Consider the following 10,202-nt stretch of genomic DNA (forward strand, 5'->3'; position numbering starts at 1 on the left):
AGAGAAGCTTCCTCCTGCAACAGACAGGAACACATGCAAGAGAAACAGACAGACAAACAGACAGCCAAACATTACAGAGAAAGACAGATAGACAGACAGACATAGACAGACCGACCTTGGAACACAAAGCCCTAAATAAAATATCAACATCAAATCCGTCCCCTCTAAACTCAGGGAACCCAGAGGAGGAGGCAGGAGTTGTGGAGACAGAAGGAAAGAAGACACCAGGAGGACAAGGACCTCTAAAACAATTGAGCAAACTCAAATGACTTCACAGACTCTGAAGCAGCATTCACGGGACCTACACAATTCACAGGACCTACACTAGGTCCCCTCCACACATACTATAGCTTTCAGCTTAGTGCTTTTATAGGACTCCTGAACGTGTGAATGAGTGGGTCCCTGGTCCTTGTGCCTGCTCCTGGGGATTTTTTATTTTTCTGTTGGCTTGCCTTGTCCAACTTTGATATGATGGTTTATGTTTTATCTTATATTTTATTTTGCTATGTTTTGTTGATATCATTTAGAAGCCCATTATTTTCTAATGAGAGATAGAAAGAGTCGATGTGGATGTGAGAGGAGGTGAGGAGAAACTGAGAGGAGAGAGGGGAAACTGTATTTAGACTTTATTGCGTGGTAAAATAATCTATGTTTAATAGAAGGGGGAAACCTGTTTAGATCTGTACTCCATTTAAATTGGATTGTGTGTTTCCTCGATGTCCAGTTTCTTTTTAAGTTCTTTATATATCTTAGATATTAACCCTCTATTGGATGTTTCTTGATAAAAACCTTTTCTCATTTTGTAACTGCTGTTTTATCCTAATGATGGTGTTCTTTGCCATTCAGAAGCTTTTCTAGTTCATGAGGTCCCATCTATCATTGTTTGCTCTTAGTGCCTATGCCATCAATGTTCTGTTCAAAAACTCCTTTCCTGTGCCAGTGAGCTGAAGGCTCTTCCTCACTTTCTCTTCTAGCAAATTCAGGGTATCTGCTGTATGTTGGGGTCTTTGATCCACTCAGAGTTGAGTTTTGTGCAGGGTGGTAAGTATGGATCTACCTGTACTCTTCTCCTTCTCTGCAGCCATCCAGTCTGAGCAGCACCATTTGTTGAAGATACCGTTTTCCCCAGTGTGCACTTCTGACTTTTTTATAAAAAATCTGCTGTCCTTGGGTGTGTAGACTTGTGTCTGGGTCTTCAGTTTGATTCTATTCATCAATGTACCTGTTTTGATGTCAACGTCACACTGGAATTATTATTAAAACTCTGTAGTAACAATTGAGATTGGAGATGGTGATTTCTTTTACTACTCGGGAGTGTTTTAGCTAACCTGGGTTTTTAGTGTTTACATACGAAGCTGAAAATTGTCCTTTCAAGTTCTACGAAGAATTGTGGCCAAATTTTGATGGGGAATGCATTGAATCTGTAGATTGTTTTTGGTAGAATGGCCATCTTTACTATATTAATCTGACCAGTCCATGAGCATGTAAGATCTTTCTGTCTTCTTCAACCTCTTTATTCAGTATCTTCTTTCACTAGCCTGATTAGTGTTATCCCAAGATATTATTTATTGTAGGATATTAATTTAATATGTGTTAACACTTGTTTGTGCTATGAAATATTTGTTTAATGATATAAAGATGTGTTGTGTTCTTTCGTGTTGCATTTGTTTAACTCTGTAAAGCTGTATTGCTTTGCCTGTCTAAAACACTCTTTGGCCTAATAAAAAGCTGAATGGTCAATAACTAGGCAGGAGAAAGGATAGGTGGGGCTGGCAGGCAGAGAGTATAAAAAAGAAATCTGGGAAAAAAAGGATCAAGGAACAAGGAAAAGGAGGAGAAGACATCAGGGGCCAGCCACCCAACTACACAACAAGCCATGGAGTAAGAAGTAAAGGAAGGTATATAGAATAAAGAAAGATAGGGGCTGGAGAGATGGCTCAGTGGTTAAGAGCATTGCCTGCTCTTCCAAAGGTCCTGAGTTCAATTCCCAGCAACCACATGGTGGCTCACAACCATCTGAAATGCTATCTGATGCCCTCTTCTGCCCTGCAGGCAGACACACAGACAGAATATTGTACACATAATAAATAAATAAAATATTTTTAAAAAAAGAAAGATAAAAGCCAGAGGCAAAAGGTAGATGAGATAATTTAAGTTAGAAAAGCTGGCTAGAAATAAGCCAAGCTAAAGCCAGGCATTCATAAAAAAGAATGAACCTCCATGTATTTTTTTTAGGGGAGAGCTGAGTAGCAAGACCCCAAAGAGTAAAAGAGCCAACGTAGTTAAAGGGAAAAAAAAAAAAAACCTACAATTATTTTTTGAGGCTACTGTGAACTCTATTGTTTCCTTAATTTTTTTTGTTCATTCATTGGTTGTCATTTGTATATAGGAACTCTACTGATTATTGTGTATAAGCTTTGTATCCTGCTATTTTACTGAAAGTGTTAATTAGCTATAGGAGTTTCCTGGTGACATTTTTAGGGTCACTTGTATACGCAGTCATATCGTGTTAAATTTAAGGTACTTTGCCTTTTTCCCTTCCTATTCAAATCCACCTGAACTCTTTCTGTTGTCTTATTACTCTAGAGAAGACTTCCCGTACTATATTGAATAAGTATAGAGAGAGTGGACAACTTGTCTTGTTCCTGATTTTACTGGGAACATGTTTTGAGTTTCTCTCCATTTAGGTTGATGCTGAGTGTGGACTTGCTGTAAAACACCTTTAATATGGTGAGTTATGTCCCCTGTATCTCTAGTCTCTCAAGAAATTTTATCAAGAAAGGGTGTTAGATTTCTTCAAAGACCTTTTCTACATTAAATGTGTTTTCTCTTTGGTGCATGTATCTTGTGGATTACATGTACCTGTTTACATACGTTGAACCATTCCAGCATCTCTGAGATAAAGCCTACTTGAACATGGTATGTGACTGTTGTTTTTAACAAAATCATATCATTTGATTTTACCAATAAAGACTCCAGAGCCAGATGCTAGTGTGAAAACCTGCTAGCTCATAGAGGAAGAGAAAGCACCCAGCTGACCTTCCTCCTTAGCCAACATCCCTGAAAACAAAACAAAACAAAACAAACAAAAAAAAAAAAAACTTCTTTTCTCCTTTGCCATCTCAAGCAAAACCCTCGAACCAAATGTCCCTCCCTTCTACTTCCTGTGCATCTCTCCATCCATCCTCCTGACTCCCTCATACTCTCTATGGTTTTATCTTGTACGCTTCCTGTCTACTGGTTGCTTGCTCTGCCTCTTGACTTATGGCTGACTTTATTTAAAGTTTATAAAGCAGAAAGCTCTTGGATTAAAGGTGTGTGCTAGGGTTGAGCCACACCACAACTAGAAACTATTTTCAGTAAATAACACAATCAAAGGTTTACAGTGTGATTAAATATCCTGCAATAGATGATTTTTTATTATCTTCTTGTATTTTGTTTGCAAGTATTTTATTTTATTGAGATTTTTTGCATCAATCTTAATAACAGAAATTGGTTTGTACCATACCTGCTTGCCTGCTGCCATGCTCCCTGCCATGATAATAATGGACCATTTCCCAGGGAGAGTGCTTAAGGTGTTGACAGCTGGGACAATGGGATGGAGTCAGAAAAGAAGGCTGCCATCCCCAGCACTGGACTCCAACTTTCTTATAGTCTATTATACCTATTATACTGTATTTATCTTTCTGTGCCTGGTTTATTTTACTTAACATAGTCACCTCCATTTCTGGTGCCATATGTAGTCTCCAGAAATCAGCAAATGTTCGGGTTACGTGAAAGCAGACTATGTGAATAGCCAGTTTTCCCTCCCTTCCCCTCCCATACTCTCAGTACTCCAGCAACTCCAAACTGAACTCTAAAGAGTACAGAACACACAAGGAAGAATAAGGTTAATAAAAGAAGGGATATATGTTGGAAATAGAGAGAGGGATGGGCATGATGTACATACCTTTAATCCCAGAACATGGGAGGAAGAGGCAGGCAGCTCTCTGTGAGTTCGAGGCCAGCCTGGTGTATAAGAACTCCAAGTCAACCAGAACTACACAGGGAGACCTTGTCTCAAAAGAGAGAAAGGAGGGCTACAGTAGAGACGACCTCAGGGATAATTCTGATAATAATGGTGACTTCAAGGTCTGCATGACCCAAGAGTCAGGACAAAGTGAAGGGAGGCACATTCAGTTATTGCTGCTCTGGGGTGGTCCAGAAACACCGCTCACCAGAGTTATCACACATACAAAGCATTGTTCCTGATTAAATATAGGTGTGCTGTGTTATGGCTTGGATATGAAATGTCTCCCCAAGGCTCATGTGTTTGGTTAAAGTCTGTGATACTGAAAGTCGATTGAATCACAGGGACACTAACCTCATCAAATTCACTGCTGCCTCATACTGATACCAGGTAAATAAAGGGCCCCTCTTGGGGTTCTCAGCATCATTAACCAAAGAATTTAAGGTTAGAATCAAATGAAAGTTCAAGGACAATTTTATTAAAGTTTAAAATAAAAATCCCGGGGCAGACAAACTGCAAATCTCAGCAGCTTCCCAGAGGACAAGAATACAGAAGAGAAGGAAAAACAAAACAAAACAAAATGCTGTTTGAGGTAAACCAGTCTGAAGGTCAGCCTCGCAGCAGATGAGTGGCCACAGGGCAGGAAGGCGAGCCCACGTGTTAGAAAAAGCACACATAAGCTCTGCTCAGTGTCAGACAGAACAAGAAGAGAAGTAGGAGGAAATGTAGGCTTTTCTGAGTCAACTCAGAAAGGGGAACAGGCCCGACAGGACCACATGGTAGCTTGCAGGGACTGCCCTAGAGGGCGGGAATTCTGGATAGACAAGAACAATGGTTTCTCTTTTCTCTTTACCACAGCATCAGGTAAACCTGTCCTGCTGAGGGGAAGGGACGGGGGTGGTCCCTTGGACAGATTATTAACCAGTCCAACCGGATTCTTAAGGGAGAAGATGTCTCCACCTAGAGGCAGATTCCAATGTTTTCACTGGGAGGTAATAGCTTTCCCCAATGGGCCTTCAGTGCCACTGTAACCACACTGAATAGATTGCTAGAAGATGGGGCTCAGGTGGAGGAAGAAGACCACACACAATGTGCCTGGATACGGTATCTTTTGCCCTTTTAGGGTATCTTTGATCATACTCTCCGCTTCCTGGCCACCATAAGGTGAGCAGCTAACTAACACACACACACACACACACACATACGCACATGCTTGCCAATTTCTTCCATTTACCGAGGTGGTGAGAAGCTGACTAGGACAGAAAACTGGCACTGGGGAGTTGCCCCAATGCTGTGCCTAGACTTAGTGATGTGGGTCAGAGACATCCGAACTGAGTTGGTGAAGGAGTTTGGAGAAGTTGAAGGAAAGAAGGCAAGGGAAGCCCTAGAGTGTTATAAGCAGAACTTAATGAGGTATTTTAGTGGGAGCTCAGAAGAGCAGGATGCCGACAGGAACATGGACTCTAAAGGCTGTGTTATGGGGTCTCTGCTGGAAATGAAGGCTCCTGGAACTTGGACAAGAGACCCCCTCGGGTCATATTCTAACTTAACGTATCTACATTTGATCCATGCTCTGAGATTTTGGGGGAAGTTGAACTTAGAGATGGCAAACTAATTAATCTCAAGAAGAAGTCTCGGGTGCCCTGCTGCATCATGTATATTACTGGCTGTTAGCCAGGTTGGCAGTGAGAATCAGGGACAAAACTCAGAGGAATGGGTGTGGAAACTTGGCAATTTAGGCATTTAAGAGGTATATGTAAAGTTAGGACCCAAAGCAGAATAGTTGTTGAAGGGGTTAGCATCATTTCTTAAAAAGTTACTTTAAAAAAAAAAAAAAAGATACTTTTTAGTAACACAGTAAGAAATATACCTGTGGCCATAAAAAGAATCAACAAAACCTAGACAGCGTCAAACAACGAACTCACCTCTCCCTGTCCTATAACCAAAAAATATCTGTTGCCTTCAGCAGTAGGATGTTATTATCAAATTCTGATAGGCAAATAAGAGCATTGTCTATAGCCCATATTGTTTTGAAGGTCTCTGGGACCCCCTTAATTAACAACTCAAAGGGAAATATCCCAATTCTGGTATTGAGCTTTTTGGTTGATAATCTATGACTTCTAGGAGCAGGATGAACTGCCCCCACTCCAATGAGAATAACACCAATTAAATTCTTTTTAAAATATAAATACATATATTCCAGAAGTTTACGAAATAGTAGTTCCTATGTGTGACCTTGTTGGAGGAAGTGTGTTACTAGGGATGAGGTTTCAATCCCAAGCTAGGCCCAGAGCCTCTTTGTTTTCCATTTGGCCTACAGATCAAGCTAGATGTATCTCTCAACTACTTCTCCGGCACTATGTCAGCCTATGGGTCACCATGCTTCCTGCTATGATGACAATGGACTAAACCTCTGAAATTGCCAGCCCCAATTAAGCGTTGTTTTTAATAATAGGTACCATGGTCATGCTGTCTCTTCACAGCAATTGAATCCTAACTAAGACAGATACCATAAGGCTTTCTTTCCAAACCTTCCTGTCGTCATGATGTTCTACCTCAACTAAGACCCAAAAGTAACGAAGTCAGAAGACCACGAACTGAGACTTCTCAAATAATGAGTCAATCGATCCTTTTCCTTTAAATTGTGTTTGGGCATTTTTCATAATAGCAAAAGCTGACTATCTCACACAGTGATGCTATTGGTCTAGAGTGCACTACCTTTGTTACAAAAGAAAAGAGAACAGAACCTGCTCAGACTTTGGTAACTCCCCATGAAAAGCCTTACCCTCTTTGAGGAACAGATGGGGGGTACAGTGGGGGAAAGGTAGAAAGAATGGGAGGAGGGGAGGGAGTGGGGACTGGGATTGGTATGTAAAGTGAGAAAAAAATAGATTTTTTTAAATAATTAATTAATTAATTAAAAAAACAGAAGTAGCTCACAATTTGCATACTGTGTCTCTAATTAGTTAAACTTTATGTAGAAAGTCATTTATTTATTTACTCACAGTGAAATATTAGTCATTTTATGGTAATTAGCTGTTTATTATAAACCGTAGATAAAAACAGCAAAAGGATACTTATTATAGAAAAAAATAATAATAATGACATCTGGCTAAGTCCCCGATCAATCAAATATTTGCTCAGTGTGCACCCAGAGAAAGAACACTCGCCTTTAGCATCAGTCACTGCCAACAGAGCAGCTGAGAAGATGTTCAACTCTTTTAAAAGTTGTATTCTATTGGGTTGTTTTGTTCTTGTTGTTATAAAACTTCTTTTTATATTCTTGACACACACACACACAAAGAGCCTTTATCATAAACTTTTCAAACTATTTCTCCTAAGTCAAGCTCGGGTCCTCACAGTCGGGGTTGACTGAAGTCATCCACAGGCCCTGCTGGTGACACAGGGTGCCAGGTGGGTAAGTGCCATGAAGATGAGCAAACATATGGTGGGGAAAAGGGAGAGAGAAAGAAGCAGAACAGTTCACGAGCTGTGGCGAGAGATAGAACTGAAGAAGTAAAGGCGGTGAGGAACGGTTGGTGTGGACTGCTTGCCACTGGGGGCCTGAGTAACATCTGAGGTGCGGCTGCTGTCCACGACCATGTCTGGGTCGACGGTCCTACTGCAGCCAAGGTCTGTGCTGAAATCCATCACCTAAGCTGCCACCAAAGGCCACAAGAACACCCCCGGGGTCTGGGCCACCGTCTGAAGCTGTGTTGGTGCCCAAGGGCTGCACTGTCTCTGGGGCAATGTTGATCTGTGTGTCCTGTGCTACCATCCAGGGCCGTGAAGACATCTGGGCCTGAGCTGCTGCCAAGGTCTAGGTCCTTGGCCCTATAGAATCGAGGATTTATGTCGATGTTGGCAGCTTCTGAGGCCATCAAAGGCCTTGCTGATACCAGACAGGAGTCCAGGCCATCACCTAAAGAGTCCAAGGGCCGTAATGGTACCTGAGGGCCATGTTGTTGCTGGAACCATGCTGATCTGAGGGCCTGTGCTGCCACCAAGGCCATTAGTGACATCCAGGCCCAAGTTGCTGCCAAGGGCCACGTCTGGGTCCATGGTCAACTGCAGTTGGGGTTTGTGTTGATGTCTATGCCCCATGTTTACCACAGGGAGCCATAGGAACCATGCGTGTTAAAATTCAAGGGCTGTGCTGAGCCAGGCCCGCCCTTCACCGGCCCTGGGAGAGCTGGCCCTGCCGCTCCTGAACACTGCAGCTGGAGAGCATGGCCAGCCCCACATGGGAGAGCTGGTTCCCAAACTGCAGGCTTGGAAGAGCTGGCCGCAGGGCATAGGCATAAGAGAGCTGGTTCTGCCCCTCACCTGAGGAGGGTGGTCCCAGCAACACATACTCTCTCAGCTACCACCCAGCCCCACATCCTGGGCATTGGGTTGGCCCACCCTACCATCTATCCCATCTGTGACCGGCTGGAGCGCAGTAAAGACTGGTCCTCCGGAACAATAACTGCAGGATCTCCATGACTCCGGGCAACAGCAGAATATCCAAGAGCAGTTTCAGTGAGGGTACAGTTATAATGGTGGGCCAGAGGCCAGAGGCTTTGAGCCGAAACAATGACTCATTGAAATGAACATTTTGCAGGTGGGGCTGAACGGACAAAAGGTGCACTGTGTGACCATTGCAGCTCCCAATGCCACTAGGAGGAATGGAGAAGTGTTGGAGAGGAGGGGAAAACAGAGGAGCTAGGTGGGTTTTTTTGCTTGTTTGTTTTGTTTTTATTCAGGGGGTTGTTTTGGGAGGATATTTTGGGGAGTTCTTTTGGGAGAGGGACACTCCAGGGGTGAGGGGTGAGGGGTAGATATGGAGGGACTGGGAGGTGAGTGGGATTGGGGTGCATGATGTAACATTCCCAAAGAATTATGATATATATATATAAATTCTCCTAGTCTGTGATTTTTTATCTTTTCATTATATTAATAGTGCCAGGTCTAGCCGGGCGGTGGTGGTGCACGCCTTTAATCCCAGCACTTGGGAGGCAGAGGCAAGCGGATCTCTGTGAGTTCGAGACCAGCCTGGTCTACAAGAGCTAGTTCCAGGACAGGCTCCAAAACCACAGAGAAACCCTGTCTCGAAAAAAAAAAAAAAAAAGTGCCAGGTCCAAAGGAAAGCCCAATTCCCCAAACTCCAAAACGCAGTTCAAATACCCAGAAATGAATTCAGTTGGGCTACAGGAGAATTTCTGGTGGTTTAGATAAAAGCCAGCACCCCTCAGGAACTTGTGAAACTGATTCCCATCTGCCAAAAGGGGTCCTTGCCCTGGCCTCTGGCAAAAGGGACATATAGCTCTCCAATTAACATATACCTGTTGCTCCTGTCAGCCAATCAAGGTCCGTGTTAAACTTCAGGTGCCTCTTTTTAAGCCCCCATGCCCGTCTCCTGGCCCTTCCTTGCCCACGCTCCAGCTGCTCACCCTTCTCATAACCTAGCTGTTCCCACTACTCTGGGCTCCGCTCTGCTGTGCTCTTTATGTTTGCTGTTCCCAGCTCCCAGCCATTCTCCCCTCTTTCATAGACTGGACAGCCCTGGCCAAGTCCAGTCTGCTGACCATGATTAGTCCACTTCTTTCTCTCTCTGTTCTGGATTCTTCCAGATGCCACTGGCTGGCTGTTCTCTCTCTCTCTCTCTCTCTCTCTCTCTCTCTCTCTCTCTCTCTCTCTCTCTCTCTCTCATTGTCTCATATCTACAAAACAAAAACAACAAACCTTCCCCTGAAGCTACCATAGCTTGGCCATGTGGGCAGATTCTTTACTGCATGCCCCCGCCCCACATACACCTTGTGCCAAAACCCTCACATACAAACAGCATCTTTTAAAAAGATCAAAATTTTAAATTTAAGTTATAAAAACTTCTCGTAGGGGTTTTCTTGTCCTATGAAATCTTTGCTAAGCTCCAGTGGAAAAGACTGTTTTCTACATTTTCTTTTCTTCTATAATTTAGAGCTTTGATCAATTTCATTATAGCAAATAGCACATGAAAGTGTTCACAGTCACTAACCAAGGAAATAGGTGTTGGTGAGAAAGAGTCTGAACCTCACACGATGGATGGCACTGCAAAGGGACACGACACATTGGCAAACACCTCAGAAGCCGCTGTCCTGGAAGAGAAAGCTCGGCTGGGAGAATCTGAGGAACAAGGTGTATGTGTATGCTGTCCGTCTTCTTCCTGCCCTAG

The sequence above is a fragment of the Chionomys nivalis genome, chromosome 16 (assembly GCF_950005125.1).
Source record: "Chionomys nivalis chromosome 16, mChiNiv1.1, whole genome shotgun sequence".
Taxonomy (NCBI): Eukaryota; Metazoa; Chordata; class Mammalia; order Rodentia; family Cricetidae; genus Chionomys; species Chionomys nivalis.